Source organism: Argopecten irradians, chromosome 15 (genome assembly GCF_041381155.1).
Source record: "Argopecten irradians isolate NY chromosome 15, Ai_NY, whole genome shotgun sequence".
Taxonomy (NCBI): domain Eukaryota; kingdom Metazoa; phylum Mollusca; class Bivalvia; order Pectinida; family Pectinidae; genus Argopecten; species Argopecten irradians.
The window spans coordinates 29,305,786-29,325,853 of record NC_091148.1 but is presented as its reverse complement, the minus strand read 5'-3'; the positions used below and the strand labels follow the sequence as shown (position 1 = coordinate 29,325,853).

The 20,068-nt window shown below is 35.4% G+C and overlaps 1 pseudogene; it reads left to right on the top strand.

Moving 5' to 3' along the window:
• The first annotated feature begins 14,082 nt into the window (after positions 1 to 14,082).
• Positions 14,083 to 17,360, top strand: LOC138309738 (uncharacterized; annotated as a pseudogene).
• Positions 17,361 to 20,068: the final 2,708 nt, after the last annotated feature.

Sequence of the window (20,068 nt, the reverse complement as noted above, 5' to 3'; positions counted from 1 at the left end):
TTGTCAATGATGTAACGCCATACATTCTGAAACTTTGCAAAGCCATACACCAGGTGTGTACATTATTTAAACATCTTAATTAAATAGCGATTAAATAGCATGTTTAGAATGACACCTTATTTGACTTTAATCTTCAATACATTGTTTACTCGGTAAATACGAGCACTATATAGGCTCCAGGGTCATGACACTCTCTTAAACTTCAAAGTTCGCTTAGCCAATCAAAGGTTAAGTAACAGTTAGTAATGTCATTTGTGATTGGATTAGTCTGAAGACAATTAAAGACTTTAAAGGCTCGGTGATATAACTTCCTCTTGCATGATGTAATGAGTAAGACACAAACCATTAACCTTCAAAAAACTTATAAAAATAACTAAATCTGTTAAAATTTTAAGTCTTTTTAAAAACGAATGTTTTCATAATATAGCGGAAATAAAGCGCTACGTGTTATAATGGTGTAGCATGCGTTCGTATGTTGTACAATGTGATTCCAGAAAGTATGAGAGATTGGAAGTAATTCCGCAGAATAGACACAGTTTATATATATAACGATACACATTGAACTCTAGAAACTAACACAAATGTATTACTGTTGATACATGGTCTGTGTGATTATCTAATTTATGATGTCAAGAATCGTGATAGTAAACAAAACACCTTAGGGTATACCTAGTGAAGTCAATAGTTTGGCGGTCATCATAATCCCGACGAACCCAATGTTATAACTGATACGCAAATTGAAAAGGAATTGTTGCATGGCCGCTCACGATCGACTTTAAAGTTTCTTGTGCAAATGTATAAATTGGTGCATAATACGACTGGTTCATGTCATGAATAGATTAGCTCTGCCACTACAGCGCCACATATTAAAGTTTTACGTCAGATTTTACATTGTGTGCCTTCAATGTATCATATGAAGGCTTACAAACCCCGAAGTAAAACTTATTTTGGTGTCATAACATTTTTTAACGGTATTAAATAAATTGATCATATATGATAGGGTTTTCTTGTAGTTTCCAGGTTTCATAATTGTTTTAAATAAAAATGATAAATCTCGAGTACCCTAAATATTAACAATCAAAAATATCTTCATGCACCATACTACACCAAAATTCATACAGGATCTGTTCCTCATCTGTCTAGGATTTGGTTACAATCCATGAAGGTGCTCAAAGTAATGGCCATTGAGGGATACATTTTATTCAATGATTCCCATGTTGACATATTTTGACTCGTGTCCTTGAATGAAGTTCGATATCATTCATTTGAACAAACTCGGTAGCCCGTCATCGCAGCATGCTACAGGCCAAATACCATGACCGTGGGCCTTTCGGTTATTCAGAAGAAGCCACTTGAATGACACTTTTACGGACGGCGGACGGCGCATGACTATTGACGATGCATGATGGCAATAGGTCATCATGAGCCTTTGGGTCAGATGACCTAAAATCTTAGCATATCCAGTGATCTTGAGCCATGTATGGTAAACCGATCACAACCTGAATATGATTTTGCATATCAAAATTATCACGCGTTTTCGTTGTTAATTGTTTTGTCATATGTAACGCCATACATTCTGAACTTTGCAAAGCCATACACCAGGTTTGTACATTATTTAAACATCTTAATTAAATAGCGATTAAATAGCATGTTTAGAATGACACCTTATTTGACTTAATCTTCAATACATTGTTTACTCGGTAAATACGAGCACTATATAGGCTCCAGGGTCATGACACACTCTTAAACTTCAAAGTTCGCTTAGCCAATCAAAGGTTAAGTAACAGTTAGTAATGTCATTTGTGATTGGATTAGTCTGAAGACAATTAAAGACTTTAAAGGCTCGGTGATATAACTTCCTCTTGCAGGATGTAATGAGTAAGACACAAACCATTGACCTTCAAAAAACTTATAAAAATAACTAAATCTGTTATAATTTTAAGTCTTTTTCAAAACGAATGTTTTCATAATATAGCGGAAATAAAGCGCTACGTGTTATAATGGTGTTGCATGCGTTCGTATGTTGTACAATGTGATTCCAGAAAGTATGAGAGATTGGAAGTAATTCCGCAGAATAGACACATTTTATATATATAACGATACACATTGAACTCTAGAAACTAACACAAATGTATTACTGTTGATACATGGTCTGTGTGATTATCTAATTTATGATGTCAAGAATCGTGATAGTAAACAAAAAAACCCTTAGGGTATACCTAGTGAAGTCAGTAGTTTGGCCGGTCATCATAATCCCGACGAACCCAAGGTTATAACTGATACGCAAATTGAAAAGGAATTGTTGCATGGCCGCTCACGATCGACTTTAAAGTTTCTTGTGCAAATGTATAAATTGGTGCATGATACGACTGGTTCATGTTATGAATAGATTAGCTCTGCCACTACAGCGCCACATATTAAAGTTTTACGTCAGATTTTACATTGTGTGCCTTCAATGTATCATATGAAGGCTTACAAACCCCGAAGTAAAACTTATTTTGGTGTCATAACATTTTTTAACGGTATTAAATAAATTGATCATATATGATAGGGTTTTCTTGTAGTTTCCAGGTTTCATAATTGTTTTAAATAAAAATGATAAATCTCGAGTACCCTAAATATTAACAATCAAAAATATCTTCATGCACCATACTACACCAAAATTCATACAGGATCTGTTCCTCATCTGTCTAGGATTTGGTTACAATCCATGAAGGTGCTCAAAGTAATGGCCATTGAGGGATACATTTTATTCAATGATTCCCATGTTGACATATTTTGACTCGTGTCCTTGAATGAAGTTCGATATCATTCATTTGAACAAACTCGGTAGCCCGTCATCGCAGCATGCTACAGGCCAAATACCATGACCGTGGGCCTTTCGGTTATTCAGAAGAAGCCACTTGAATGACACTTTTACGGACGGCGGACAGCGCATGACTATTGACGATGCATGATGGCAATAGGTCATCATGAGCCTTTGGGTCAGATGACCTAAAATCTTGGCATATCCAGTGATCTTGAGCCTGTATGGTAAACCGATCACAACCTGAATATGATTTTGCATATCAAAATTTTAGTCTACTCGTTGTTAATTGTTTTGTCATATGTAACGCCATACATTCTGAACTTTGCAAAGCCATACACCAGGTGTGTACATTATTTAAACATCTTAATTAAATAGCGATTAAATAGCATGTTTAGAATGACACCTTATTTGACTTAATCTTCAATACATTGTTTACTCGGTAAATACGAGCACTATATAGGCTCCAGGGTCATGACACTCTCTTAAACTTCAAAGTTCGCTTAGCCAATCAAAGGTTAAGTAACAGTTAGTAATGTCATTTGTGATTGGATTAGTCTGAAGACAATTAAAGACTTTAAAGGCTCGGTGATATAACTTCCTCTTGCATGATGTAATGAGTAAGACACAAACCATTAACCTTCAAAAAACTTATAAAAATAACTAAATCTGTTAAAATTTTAAGTCTTTTTAAAAACGAATGTTTTCATAATATAGCGGAAATAAAGCGCTACGTGTTATAATGGTGTAGCATGCGTTCGTATGTTGTACAATGTGATTCCAGAAAGTATGAGAGATTGGAAGTAATTCCGCAGAATAGACACAGTTTATATATATATAACGATACACATTGAACTCTAGAAACTAACACAAATGTATTACTGTTGATACATGGTCTGTGTGATTATCTAATTTATGATGTCAAGAATCGTGATAGTAAACAAAACACCCTTAGGGTATACCTAGTGAAGTCAATAGTTTGGCCGGTCATCATAATCCCGACGAACCCAATGTTATAACTGATACGCAAATTGAAAAGGAATTGTTGCATGGCCGCTCACGATCGACTTTAAAGTTTCTTGTGCAAATGTATAAATTGGTGCATAATACGACTGGTTCATGTCATGAATAGATTAGCTCTGCCACTACAGCGCCACATATTAAAGTTTTACGTCAGATTTTACATTGTGTGCCTTCAATGTATCATATGAAGGCTTACAAACCCCGAAGTAAAACTTATTTTGGTGTCATAACATTTTTTAACGGTATTAAATAAATTGATCATATATGATAGGGTTTTCTTGTAGTTTCCATGTTTCATAATTGTTTTAAATAAAAATGATAAATCTCGAGTACCCTAAATATTAACAATTAAAAATATCTTCATGCACCATACTACACCAAAATTCATACAGGATCTGTTCCTCATCTTTCTAGGATTTGGTTACAATCCATGAAGGTGCTCGAAAGTAATGGCCATTGAGGGATACATTTTATTCAATGATTCCCATGTTGACATATTTTGACTCGTGTCCTTGAATGAAGTTCGATATCATTCATTTGAACAAACTCGGTAGCCCGTCATCGCAGCATGCTACAGGCCAAATACCATGACCGTGGGCCTTTCGGTTATTCAGAAGAAGCCACTTGAATGACACTTTTACGGACGGCGGACGGCGCATGACTATTGACGATGCATGATGGCAATAGGTCATCATGAGCCTTTGGGTCAGATGACCTAAAATCTTAGCATATCCAGTGATCTTGAGCCATGTATGGTAAACCGATCACAACCTGAATATGATTTTGCATATCAAAATTTTAGTCTACTCAAGTAGTGTCGTATCTATTGTATTGCTCAAACGACTACACTGAAAAAGTCGTATTTGCTATCAAATTTGATATTCGTATTTGAGATAAAACGCTATTTAATAAAACCAAGTGTGATGTATCGTTATGAAGGCAATTTTATTATCAGTCACAATAAAAACGCGTTTTAAATGTTTCACAATGAACTATGCCAGATAAAAGACCAAATGGGCTTAATTGTGGGGGCGCTGTAACCATAGTAACGATCCAATCGGGTTTAACTAGTTAGCTCACCTGGCCCAAAGGTAACTACCCTATAGTTATGTTTATACAAAACTTCTATCATCTCACTCACCTCCATTTTATCTTCTTCGACTTCAGCAACTTTAGAAATAGCTTCTGGAATCTAAATCTCTTTCACAGCTATCTGCAAATCTAGTTCCCCTGTACTAAGACTGTTTACTTTGGAAGAACAAACTATGTTAATAGCACAGGTAGTAACCAAAATCCAATACCATCTATTATTGTTTTTTAAAATCATATAGATGTAAATCAAAACATATAACAAAACATATAATATTTAACATAAAACATGTAAATATCTACACAAACCACACTTTAACTTCTCTCACCACGTTCAAACTTTTGAAAGCTTAAGCCAATACCATATTATATTCCACGTACGTGTGCACACGACGTCTCCCGGAGTACGATGTTTGTCAAGTCTCAGTCAGAGTCGAGTGTCCTAACAACACACCTACCTACCAGTTATTGACAAAATCCTACCGTCGAATATATCTAGCATATAAATAAATAAAAACAAATTCATTATAGGTATACATGCAACACTCAAACAGTTCGACAAAACGTCAATTTTACTGTAATTTCCAACTTCTGGTAGATCCACTCATGAGCAGTCGCGCGCTTGTTGGCACATGTGCTCTAGCTAAACGGTATATACGTGTGTACTGTGAATACGAACTTCAATGTTGGATTCCATACAACACGAGTTGACCTTGTATGGTTCTCAGATTCAGATTCTACAGATGAAACACTAAACGTACTTTATAAAACAGATGTACAGATAAAACGAAATGTAGACTCATTTTCTGTAGTCGACGGTGCCAGAAAAAATTGCCAGCGCTGTATGATTGTCATACCGTCGAGACTCAGATTATACGATTGTATACTGCTCCGCATCACTGGGGTGTTGATGTATATCCATGTTTTCCACTCCGATCCCTACATGGGCGCCAAATGTCACAGGAGAATAATGACAGACACCTTTCCTGCTGGTTCTTTTTGTTATCTTTATTTTTTCACCGGACCTGGACAAACATCATAAAAAAACCTTCCAAGACCTGTCAGTCTGGTGACAATGGCTACATACGGCTTCGAATGCGTTTGCGCTCAGGACCCCAGAGGATATATCCTTCGCACGGTCACATTGTATCTGCGGCCTTTCCTCCCAACCCCCTGGTTTTAAAGACTTTCACTCTCACTCTTATATGCTTTCTTACACTTTCTAACCCTACTAAACATATAACTAGTAAACAACACCATATATGGACATGCACAGTACAGGCTACGCGTACATAACACCGCGTTACTAAAAATAGACAAGGTACTTAACACATTACAACACCACACTGACAAATACATGTAATGTAGACACATATAATCACCAACTAACAGTAAATTAATTAATTGTACCTGTGACATAAATATAAAGAACAGCTAAACCTCTTGACTTGCTTTTGAATGGGTTGATAATGCATTCAAAACCCTAATTTGATCTGATATAAGGAATCTGAATTTCAATGAAATGTGTATTCTGAATACAGGATATTTTTTAAAAACATTCTTTCTTCCGCAAAGACTTCTCTTCTAGTATCTGTATTATTCATCCCCGACAGTTCATTGACATACATTGAACTGCCATATTCGAAGTTATTTTCTCCAAATTTAGAAAGGGACAGTATAATGATTATCAATACAATAATAATATATTCCACAATATTTCTCTTATACATGTTACATGAACAACACAAAATAATCACGAAAAAAATGGCTTTACATTCAACACATTGAAAAATACATATAATATGAAAAAAAAGCAATCCAGTGCTTCCATTTCAACCATTTCTGGCATTTTCTGCGGACAGATTGGTGCCACAGCCCTCTGATGTATTAAATATATCTACATTTACAAATGCTTATATGACATTAGAGTATTGCATAAAAATTTTTAAAACGTCTTAATTGATACGACATCAAACATAACAAAAGTTCTATTTAAATGAACGAAATAAAGAAGTTGAATTGTACAAAGCCACGTTGGTTTTCTAACTTTATACTAGGGATCTCTGACCAAATACTGAGACTAGCAACTTGTTGTACTGTGAAGAGCAATGTTAATTTTCATCTTTAGGATTTCAAATCATAAGATATCCGTGACCACTCAAATTTGAGTAACGCCGCATTAATGATTTATTAAAAGTACCTGCACAGGTAAACTTAGGTACTAACTGAATTGATTCAACCAAAGTCTATCTTAGTTACACGTATCTTGACTCTAGGATGGACTTCAATTCAAGAACATGAATTCGGGGGTACAATAAACAATATGTCTAATATAAAACAGGTTAAATGCCGGTATGCTAATAAATGTATATACTCAAGTAGTTATAACAAGTAATGGTCGTGGTGGGAAAATGTGTACCACATACCAATCTACCGTAATATTTAAAGGTATCTCACTCAAGAACTGTCATTAATGCAAATTAGTATGCTGTCAGAACTTTGTTAATTAACACTTGTATTTTCCCAACCAAACAAATAATAAAGAAAAATGAGGTTGGATTAAATATATAGTTCGGGGAACAGTCAAATTTATGATAACATATAAGATGTCTTTACTCCTTTTGAACTAAATCTTGGCACGTAAGGGAGGTAACTCCTATTAATATATGATGAGTTTTACATAGACTTAAAGATGCTCTACCGCCGGCAAAACATAATCGATACCCATCAAAAATAACTGATGTATAATCGTATTTATACGTGTCTAATTAACACGAAAATGTATATAAAATAATTCATTTTGCTTTTAGTGCATGCACAATAAGTATTTAAATCAATATAGAGCATGGCGCGATAGATTTGTTTTAATTTAAGACATAATTAATATTTTTTAAATAATTTTTATCTTAAATTGAAATAGGAAGTCCCAATTTTTCAATGGTGGTTATGGTGTAAAAGTAAGTAACTTTTGTAACTAAAGAAAAATACCAATTCGTCTACTCCTGTTTTTGATAGAGAAAAAAATACTATTCGTGGGCGGTGGAACATCTTTGACTAACTTTTGAATTACAATTATTTCAGTGTGTGTAGGTTGAGCATGCATGAGTATACAACCTTTTAAGAGTATTGTTAGAGCATTTTGTTATTGTATGTAAATCAGACTGGCCCCAGATACAAAAATTACAATGCAGCCATGCAACTGTATAAAATTAACTTTAAGAATTATAATTATAGTAGGCCTATATCATCATGCAACCCTCCTTGTTTAAAGATTAAGCTCCGATCTGATTTTAAAAGCTTGCTGTGCTAACACAAACACACACACACCCTCCCCCTTCTTCATCCAGCGCCTCCGCAGGTCAGTCCTTATAGCTTCCGATTTGTTTTAGAGTACAGCTCTGGCCTGGAACTTGATAATAGGATCAGACCCTCTCTTCATTTCCAAGTTTCGTTCAAACGAACTAATCAATCTGATTAAAATATATATCCTTAAAACCACTCCGTTCAATAGATGATCTGACAACATCCCATGAAAGGGTCATGTTCGGATGACCTTTCTACCACCTGTACTTCATATCAAAGGCATTTTTAACCACTTGCTACATCAATTGAAAACGCCATTTTGTCTCAGTATTCATATACAATTAGTTTTGCTGTCCTCTTTGGGGAGATGACTAAGTACACGAAAAAAATTTGACAGCTTTTTGAAAATGTTTCGTCCCCAGACAAGATTCTGGCAGCTGCAATTTGATTTGCCATTCCCAAAGGTCACTAGAACGTGACACCTAATGGGATGTTGTGAGATCCTATTTGATAACAAGGATCTGTATTTTAATCTGATTGGTAGACGGTGCGCATTAGCCATTTGTAGGTCGGCACTTATACCAAATTCTTCTGAAACAATTTCTTATCATCGTTAAAACATCTTGCAATTGATTGCTTTGGTGATCGACAACGTACAGTAAGAGGTTGTGTATTTACTTTTATTTCATTTTCATTTCTGTAGTTCTTTTACAATCAAGATTTTTCGCACTCTCTTTTATTTCAAGCATACGTTTTTTTCAGCTCTTTGTTCGACACGTTACCGTCCGTCATTTTGTTTTCTAATCCCCGTCATTTTATTTTCTAATCCCGACTTCTTGTCAGGTACCCCTCGCATTCGACTGTTTTTTTACCGTTTTCTACTGACTGCTTTTGCGGCCTTGTTTTCTCCATTCATTTGCCCAAGCTAAAATGTTATTAATCAGAAAAATGTCCACAAAAATATCGGAAAGCCGATGCATCTCAAATTTTAGTCCGTCATTTTCTCCGTGACTTCATCGGAAGTCCATTGAATCGAATGATGTTTGTATCGATTTGGAATGAAAATTTTCTGTTTAAAATGTACCATATAATTTTTGTGATGATCTAATAGCTTTTCTAGTTTCGTTATCTATTCACCCAACCAACCGTTTACAGAAATATACCAGTGCACATTCGGAAGAGTTCACAGTTTACACCCACTCGTGTTAAATGCCGTGACCTAGCTAGTATTGTATGTAAAGGAAAAGACCAATCATACGACAACAAAGGGCACATGGTAATACAAGTACACACGTGATACACACTTAATAACATATAAACGCCTTTGTGAAAACCATGGCGTGCTTAACAGATTAAGATAACAATCATTATCGATAAACCAGTTAAAATTGGTCGTTTTTATTCATTTAACGTACATCGATTTCTTAGCTATCTAAGTGATGTAGGTAGTAAACAATGGGACTCGCAATCTACACATGATGTTAGTCCTATTTCGAAATTATATAAATTACATCAAGAGAATACAAAGCTAAGCTTACATTTAATTTAGAATTTACTGAAACGTTTGGAGTAAACACCTCATTTCATCTCCATTTTACTAACAGCTTATTATGTCAATAGCGATAAAATGGTTATCTACATATTAACTGTTCTATAATTTTTACACTTGAATGAACGTGTTACGATATCGAGATACAAATTTATACTGTGGTACTTTACAACAGCGACAGTCGAGCTAATTAGACAAGGGACACGCTGATCCCGACATACGCTGCAGTGGATATTAAAATATCGATCTGACAACAATACTGCGGTTGTGTCAGATGCATTCATCCAATGCACCGATCTAAAATTAGCTACAATGGAATTCCCAGTATTGGCTGTTTTCTTCGAAAGACAAAGGTAAACAGCATATCAGAGGAAACATGAAAAGACGAAGGCAGTATTTCGAGGATTGAATGACTTTCGAATATTGAGGTAAGTAAATATAAACAGTTTATCAAATATTGAGGTAGATATGGCGATAGGTTGGGGAGATACATTCATGAAGTTATATCAAATGTTCATGAAGTTATATCAAATGTTAAAATATTTTATTGATAATTGTACCATATCGGATTGTTTAAAGATGGCTAATATAGGCTTTGCCTGATGCCAAATCCTTTTGCAACTTATTTGCAATAAAATTAAAATATTAGTGTTAATACGTACTGTGTATCAAATGTTGAGGTAAATAGTACATGGGTTGATATGTTCTGCCTAAATATAGCGTTGATGTTATAGCGCGTAGCAATATTCATGTTTAATCAAGATAATTTTATCTGGACATTAATAATGTGTCTATCAATGTGTATTTACAAACGAGGCAAACTACAGCGTATTTCTTTGGCCTTTACGACCAAGCATAAATATCAACATAACACGTGTATTTATAATTTACCAACCAACATAACTATGAAGAATTATTCTTTATTTAACACGGTGAAATCTCTACACGTTTGCATATGTTATAATGGTATACTGAACATGTGAAAAAAAACCTAAAAAGGCCAGGGCCCTGCACCATAAAGCTATTCTCAGATTCTACATAGGCTTGAGTAAAAACAATCTGTCTGAGAAAGTTTTATGGTGCCGGGCCCAGGTATGACTATATATAGAGAGAGGAAACAACTACTACCGTCTAATAATTTACAGTTTAAAAAAAACTAAAATGAATTATCACGTTGTACATGAAAATTTTCTTTCCTTTGTTTACAGATACTACTGTAATAAGTCAACAATGAAAAGTTGTAACATTTCACATTATTAATGAATAGTTTTTTCAATCAATAACGACATTCCACACCCACTACGGATAAAAATATCATGTTATCCAAACATCACAAAGCAAATGAATCCATTTAATGCACTTTTTAACTAGAACTGTGGCCGACTTATACCCCCGCTGCATACTCCAATTATTGGGGACATTGCAGAGCCCTGTATAATTTACTCAACTCTCCTTTATGTCAGGTGTCTGTGAACCAAATTTTATTAATATGTCACGTACTTGAGCCGGACAAAGTTGCGTCTACAGAGACACGGACAGACAGGACAACCCGATTCCACTTTACCCCTCTTAATTTCGTCGCGGGGGTATAAATATTATTTTACTTTTACAATATACCACAAACAGACATTCACCGCATTGCACAGCGTCCATAAATGACCCGGCTGTTAATGGTACGTTTATCTGATAAAATAAACCAAATCTGAAGCTGTTGTGTTTGTTTTCTAAATGTCTGAAAGATTAACTGTATGTTAACCTATGTTACATGTCTCGTTTAAAAAAATGAAAGTAAAATGAAACATTGTTTTGAACTTATGCTCGTAAAAGTCTATGGCTACATGTATGTTGGTTGCAATTATCCAAGCAAACGATTTAAAAATGACCAGAATGGGTTTCCCAATATCGAAAGCGGAGTAACGACCATACCTTAAATAAACACTTTACTATTTTCTGAGAGCTGGAAAATGACGTTTAAATTAAATTTGAAAATTGAAGACCCGTATTGCTAAAGGGCCGTGTATGTATGAAATAAGATTTTTAAATGGAATAAAAGGAGTGAATAAAACACAGAGCGGGCAGTAGTGAATGAATCGAAATGTTCAATCAATCGTATCAATGACACAATGGCCGTATACTTGGGTGAAGGAGCGCAATTAAAATAAGGTTAACATTATTTAAAGAGGATATTGACATATTTATAGCCGTATCCCGTAGCATTTGTAATAATAACATACCCGTACAATGTATGTACAAATGTAAGCATAGTTGTCGACAGAACGTTTAAGTAATGACTGATAAAATATAATTGTGAAGTATATTATACTGCTAAAATATTATGATTATGATACTCCCCGTACATAACTCAGATTTCATTTGATAAACACAGACGACAATTCCTGCAACTAAAGGAAGTATATAATGTTTACGATGCGAGACGGGGTTTCTGTCATTGGGTTTTATCAAGAAATGACTCAGCCCTTCAACTACTCTATAATCATTTCCGATAATGTAATAACATTAATGCTTCAAAGTGCATTTACCGTGAACGGTTTTGAATGAAAATGCCGAATATCTATAAATCGCCCATGCATGGCGTCAAAAACGTATTATATTTTCAACGATGGAACACCTGTACATTTCGTAATAACACTATGACCTAATACCCTGAAAAACACGTAATATTGGATATTTATAAAAACGAAACTAAACTGATAACTTTTTGGTGTGTATATATCCATCACATACTTAACATTATCATGACATGTCGAAATATAATGATGGAATTAGCGTACAACACTCAATATTTATTTGCCGAGTTATGATAGTAGTGTTTAAAATGTATTAACATGCTGTAAATAATAAAATCGATCAATTAATTCTGTGTAAATATCTTGTGTTTGCTTGATCGTATTTGATTGTGGTCTACACCATTTTAATGTGTAGTAGATATGGTGTGACTTCAATAACAGAAAGCTGCATAAGTTTGTTAAAAAATGGCCAAAACTGTTCTGCTTATAGGAGGTAAATAATTATCAATAGAAGCATAGCAAAACTAAAATGTCCAAAACTGTTCTGCTTATAGGAGGTAAATAATTATCATTAGAAGCATAGCAAAATTAAAATGATAATGTCTGCAATGTATTACCATTTATGAATTACTCAATTTTTTATTATGTTATAGGCTGATGATATTTTATTAGCTGTGCGTAACCTTTCTGACCCTGGCTGTTATATTTAATAGGACTTCAATATAATAAACCAAACAAAATGTCTTATACTAGTTTCTGTATACATTAATTGTTAAGAATTTTTGTAATAAATATTATTTTTTGTCTATATAAATGTAGCAGAAACAATTGGAACGGGGGATAGGAAGTCGTACCCTACAAAATAACAGACCCATTTCACATCTACTACCAATAAATTGATTCATGAATATGAAAATTACGGTGCTTGTTACTTTGTGATTTCTTAAAATTAAGAGGTGTTAAGCTGATCAAGTTTAGAAAACAAGCCGCCTGAAGATTTTAATAACCCAATTTATTGTACAGATAACATCATTATTCACATCACATCATCTTACCGACCAATCGGCAGGTAAAAACAAACACTACCCTACATAATAACAAACCCGTACTTAACACAATTACTACCAATAAATACCCTAATCAAGCGGATAGTCTTTAACAAAGCCGATCAATTGCTCTGCAGTCTGCTACACTGAGCACAGCTATTCATATGCAATGTACATTATGAAAATGGCCTGGCCAGACAGCCATTATTATTTCAATATATCGTCTGTGTGTTTTGGTGGTTTTGTTCTCGTCAACTTTCCTAATTGATTGATCGAATATTTAAAGTAGAGAAAAGCAAGACAAATCGAGAAAACATTTTATAAATGGGGGTCAATGCCCCTCTAGCAAATTTTGTTTGAGATTGCAGTACAAAAATAAGTCTGTCCTCATTTGTTTTACATTTACATGATTTGTTGCGCGTTTAAACTTTTCATACATGTAACTTAATATTTATTTGAAATAACAACCTCTAACATGAGTACGATCGATTTGGTTATAACATTTGGGAAGACACAACACGAATATATCGCAGTCCCCCAAAACACGCACCACATACTACATATGCATGACCCTTGCTGTTAGTAGAACGTTGATTTAAAATCTAACAAACAAATGAAATTTAGTATAACATACGCTAATACGTTGTTCGTTCATTTCAGAATAAGGCTCTGATGTAATAGGAGAGAAAGCGATATCAATAACAAAATGTTACGTTTGGGGCGTTAACTTAATCAACAATGGATGCGGAGGAGATATCGCTGTTACAGGATTACAAGTCATATTTAAAAATAACGTAGATCCCATCACCATTGTCAGTACATTACGAATGCGTGGTCACGTTGACGCTTCAAATGCTAAGCACGTGTACGATATCTATATGAGCAGTTTTGAGGATCAAGTGGTAGTATGGAAAGAAGTTATAAAGTTCATTTCAATAAGATGTTCCTTTCCTTCTTTCCTGAGTCTGTTACCACATATTCGTGTGCCACAGGCTACACGAATCAGTCGCTAGAGCTCTCTGTTCATATTCGGAGCATCAAAGGCCGCTTGAATGACGTCGTGAGGCTCCAAAGAGGGAACTGTCGTGGAGCAGATCATAGGTTTGCACAAGAATTGTTTGTGTCGCTCAAAATAAACACTCAAAATAATACATTTAAGAATCCTAAGGAAAATCTCCATGAACTGTCTCAACGATTCAGAGTCAGGTTTTTAAGTGAAGTGGACTCCGAGAAAAAGATGGTGATCGCAGATAAATACGCGGCCTCTCTGTGTGCGGAAATAGATTAACATACGATGCTATATGTGAGGAAATTCCCTACACACAATCGGTTCAAAAGAGCTTGAAGATCTGATACCCGAAACTTCCAACACTCATGTTACGGAAGTTGCGTATAAATCAAGAATGGCGATTACCTGTGCTATAGCCGATGACATTGAGAGCGGCGAGGAGTTCCTAACGGACGCACGGGTAGCTTCATATCACATTGGTCCATGCGTTCAACTTGAAAACATGTTGTATATTCAAGTTTTCAACTATCTTTGCAAATTCGAGAGCTACCCCACGGGCGATCTGCGTGATACGATTATCGACCTTGCTGGTGTAAGTCTGCAAGCTCTCGAAGACGAGGATGATGTGACGCGGTTTTTCTGGAAGCGAATGTTTTTGCTGCGGATGGTGTATTGCCTTCTGGGCATCAGTAACAGGTGTGATTTAATACCGCGATGTGTAACCAGACAGAAATACGTGACGAGAGCGAGACAATTGATGGCCGAGATCGATAACATATGGGATGGAATAGAATCAAGGAGACGAATGTTTTATCACGTAGCCAGAGCACGTCTGCATGAAATTGACAGCAATCGCTGTTTAATACAAGGAATATCTGAAATGGCTCGCAAACGAAGTGTAGAAGAAGCAATGATGAATATAGAGGCAGCTATTTTTCGGATTGAAACAGCAATAACTCTCGGTGAGGAGGGCAATTTTGGTGAAACAAAATATGTAAAACTGTACGCATCTGAATTACAAGAGAGAAAGTTTCATTTGATGTTACAACAAACGGGGCTCCCTGGACGTGAGGGACATGAACACGTGGATAATAGTAAGATGGTTCTGCCTTCTGAACAAGAATCACCAAAACACAAAAGCGTGGCCGCAGAGGCTTGTGAGAACGCCGACTTGACACTGTACCATACGCATAGCTACCAACCACATTGTAACTCTGAAGATGAAATTCTGGGCAAGAGTAAACAAACAAAATGCGATAAATCTACCATTTGTAGCAATGCCACTCCTTTAAACCAGCAAAATCGAATAGGTCACCAACGACAGCGACATAACGATAATTCCAATCATGGTGTGTTGGTATCCCAACAAAACAAATTCCGTCCTTCTGGTGTTGAATACCAGCCTAGTGCAGATACTCAGTTCCCTAAACCAACAGAAAATATCAAACGAAATTTTTGTCATTTTTCCACCCAACACATATCATTTCGAAATGAATTTCATTTAGATACTAGAGAAACGTGTGGTTTTCAACCGCAAAGCGGCGCTTGTCGGCATATAGATAGACAAGTTGATACGGAAGACCTTCGACAGCCGGAAAGTGCCACGTGTCAGCATTTGATAGACAAGTTAAAACAGAAAACATTTGTCACCCTCAAAGTATATCTGACCAAGATTTCGAAGAACGTCAGTCTCTTCAAGTGCGCACTAATACATGTCAACAATCATCACAATATCTTTGCCGACCGGAAAATACATTACTTAGACAAGTTCCCTCCTCCCAGGAAAATACTTTACCTACCAACCTAAATGGTCATCAAGACGGAACCCTGAATAAGCAACCAACTGTTCAAGCCATTGTCAATGGCAATGACCACAGGTATTATCAACCAGAAGGCGATGAACACCAGAAGAATGTTCACCCACCTGAAAATATGAATTCCACATACCAACATTCAAATCCTCAGAATACCTATCACAATCACGTTAGCTTATGCCAAGCAATAGTAGGGCAACCGGAGAGTGACGATAATCCCTATATCAGTTACGGATTCGACACTATCACTAAAAACCCGACCAATTAAACCATGCAAAATGATTTATGACATGCACTCAGTACGCAATCGGTAAGATCTCTGTCAAACAGACAGTAACACACATCCAGTATCATCTCTGTCAAAGAGACAATAACACACAATCAGTAAGATCTCTGTCAAACAGACAGTAACACAATCAGTAAGATCACTGGCAAGCAGACAATAATACACGATCAGTAAGATCTCTGTCAAACAGACAATAACACACAGTCAGTAAGATCTCTGTCAAACAGACAATAATACACATCCAGTACCATCTCTGTCAAACAGACAGTAACACAATCAGTAAGATCGCTGGCAAACAGACCATAACACACAATCAGTAAGATCTCTGTCAAATAGACAATAACACACAACCAGTACCATCTCTGTCAAACAGACAATAATACACAATCAGTAAGATCTCTGTCAAACAGACAGTAACACAATCAGTAAGATCATTGGCGAACAGACAATAACACACTATCAGTAAGATCTCTGTCAAACAGACAATAACACACAATCAGTACCATCTCTGTCAAACAGGCAGTAACACACAATCAGTACCATCTCTGTCAAACAGGCAGTAACACACAATCAGTGAGATCTCTGTCAAACAGACAATAACACACAATCAGTAAGATCTATGTCAAACAGGCAGTAACACACAATCAGTAAGATCTCTATCAAACAGGCAGTAACACAATCAGTAAGACCTCTGTCAAACAGTCAGTAACACAAAAACAGTAAGATCTCTGTCAAACAAACATTCGGTAAAATCTCTGTCAAATAGACAAAAATACACAACCACAAAGATCTCTATCAAACAGACAATAACACACAATCAGTAAGATTTCTGTCAAACAGAAAATAACACAATCAGTAAGATCTGTGTCAAACAGAAAATAACACGAAATCGGTAAAATCTCTGTCAAACTGAATAACACACAAAGATCTCTGTCAAACAGACAATAATAACACAATCAAGTAAGATCTCTGTCAAACAGAAAATAACACACAATCAATAAAATCTCTGTCAAACAGACAATAATACACAATCTGTAAAATCTCTGTCAGAAAATAACACAATCAGTAAGATCTCCGTCAAACAGAAAATAACACACAATCGGTAAAATCTCTGTCAAACAGACAATAATAACACAATCAGTAAGATCTCTGTCAAACAGAAAATAACACACAATCGATAAAATCTCTGACAAACAGACAATAATACACAATCTGTAAAATCTCTGTCAGAAAATACACAATCAATTAAAAGACAATCTGAACAAAAACTATAGAAACATCACAATCAGTAAGATGAATCGCGATCAAACAGAAAATAACACAATCACTCGTTACCATCTCTGTCAAACAGAGAATAACACAATCAGTAAGATTTCTGTCAAACAGAGAATAACACACTATCACTCAATACTTGCATCGGAGAGAAAAGAAAAGAACACATACTCACTTAGTGAGTTTCTATCATAAATTGACACACAATCAAGCTGTATGGTCTATGTGACCATATATTCTTAACGAATACGAAAAACAATTATGGAAATGTGTGGTAATGCCTTGGGCCTTATTGTTATCTAATCACTTTATCAAATTATTTTATGAGGTATTCCTATTTAATGTATATGTAGTTATTCGGCAGCTTTGTTTGAAATAAATATGATAACAACTAGAAATTGTCATAGACAATTTGGCGGGCTTTTCATTATATCTAGTTTAGAATACCGTCATTGCCAGGTAAGTTAAGAACTAGGTAATGCATGGGTTTTGAAGTTGTAACCAATAAATGACCTTGACTTTCAGTCCTGAATAAAAGTGTTTTAGTGAAGATCTGCATGAAGTTTGATCAGCCGAAGAGAACTCTCATCTTAATCCAATTCATATTTACAAATTCGTTCGAGCAAATGATAACGAGATCGAATGCGCCTTAACGTCATCTGACTTGCGGTGTAGTTAAGTATATACCCCGGTATGTATATTTAAAATCTGGACCCCTTGGTCCCTAGTTTTGCATATTGCATTTTGGGACCGATCGGAAAACAACATTGCCGACAGGCGGCCATCTTGAATTTTGTCATTTGAAGTTTCTTATCGCTATTTCTCAGAAAGTACTATTCTAATTTCATGGGTAGGTTCCCCTTGGTACCTAGTTATGCATATTGCATTTTGGGACCAATCGGAAAGAACATGGCCGACAGGTGGAGGAAGCAGGGGGAAAAGGAAAAGCAGAGAAAAGATCAGTCTTACAAAGATCCAATAAAATTCACTCAAGGATGGGCGCCAAGATCCCTCTGGGATCTCTTGTTATAACAAGTTATTATTAGAAAAACATTGCCCTGTAGATTATCTTCAAATAACATAATTGCATGAAAGCTGTAAAACCAACGATAAGTTAGTTATGACCATTTAAACAATTTATTTATGATATGTGTATTTGACCCCTGTGAACTTGAATATGGGTCAAGATCATTCCTAGTATTTGACTTTATAGCCCATCCCCTGGATATCTTATATATGAAATATGAAGATTCTAGACTTTACAGAACTTCAGAAGAAAAACTTTCAAGTATATTGTTAAAAACAGGACCTTTAACATTTGACCCTTACCGAAAACAGGAAGTTGCCATTTTTTGTAATAACATGTAGAGAGAAAAAGTTTACGCTTAAGATTATCAAAAAAAATATTACTGAATGAAATCTGTGAAAAGAACTGTTAGTGAGTTATAAGCATTTTTAAATTTTAAGGTATGATGTCACTAGTTCCGAGTTCCGTTTTACATAAACGGAAATAGATGTTATTTGGAAACGAATTTAAACAAGCTCTTTCACAAATCATCCATGACAAAACACACAAAAAACCATTTGTAATATGTTCAAATTACATAAACATGAAGTTTTTGAATTTTATTTTTTAAAAACAAAATCCGTGAACGGAACTGGGAGCTGATCGAAAACTAAATTAAAGTGGATTTACCAATATTAATCCTTGAAAAAAGACAACAGGCAACATTTCTAATACGTTTTACTTAAACGGAACTCGGAAATGGGAGTTGATCGAAAACTAAATTAAAGTGGATTCATCACTTATAAATGATTTTTTTCTAAAATGATAGAAAACTTCCTTAAACGGAACTCGGAACTGGTTCCGAGTTCCGTTTTACTTAAACGGAACTCGGAAATGGAGGTTGATCAAAAACTAAATTGAACTGGATTTACCAATATTAATCCAGGAAAAAAGACAACAGGCAACATTTCTAATATGTCTTAGGCATATAGAATGATTTATATATAAAATGATAGAAAATTTCCTTTTAACGGAACTCGGACTGGTTACGTTTTACTTATACGGAACTCGGAACTGGTTCCAAGTTCCGTTTAGCTTAAACGGAACTCGGTACTCGGAACTCGAAACCAACTTCAGCCTCCCTTGTCACTTTATAGATACGTGTTGTAAATCTGAGTGTGATACGACATAAGATTGATACATGTATCGTCAGTTTTGTAGATACGTGTTGTAAAGCTGAGTGTGATACACCTATGATTGATACAAGTATTGTCAGTTTTGTAGATACGTGTTGTATAGCTGAGTGTGATACGACATATGATTGATACAAGTATTGT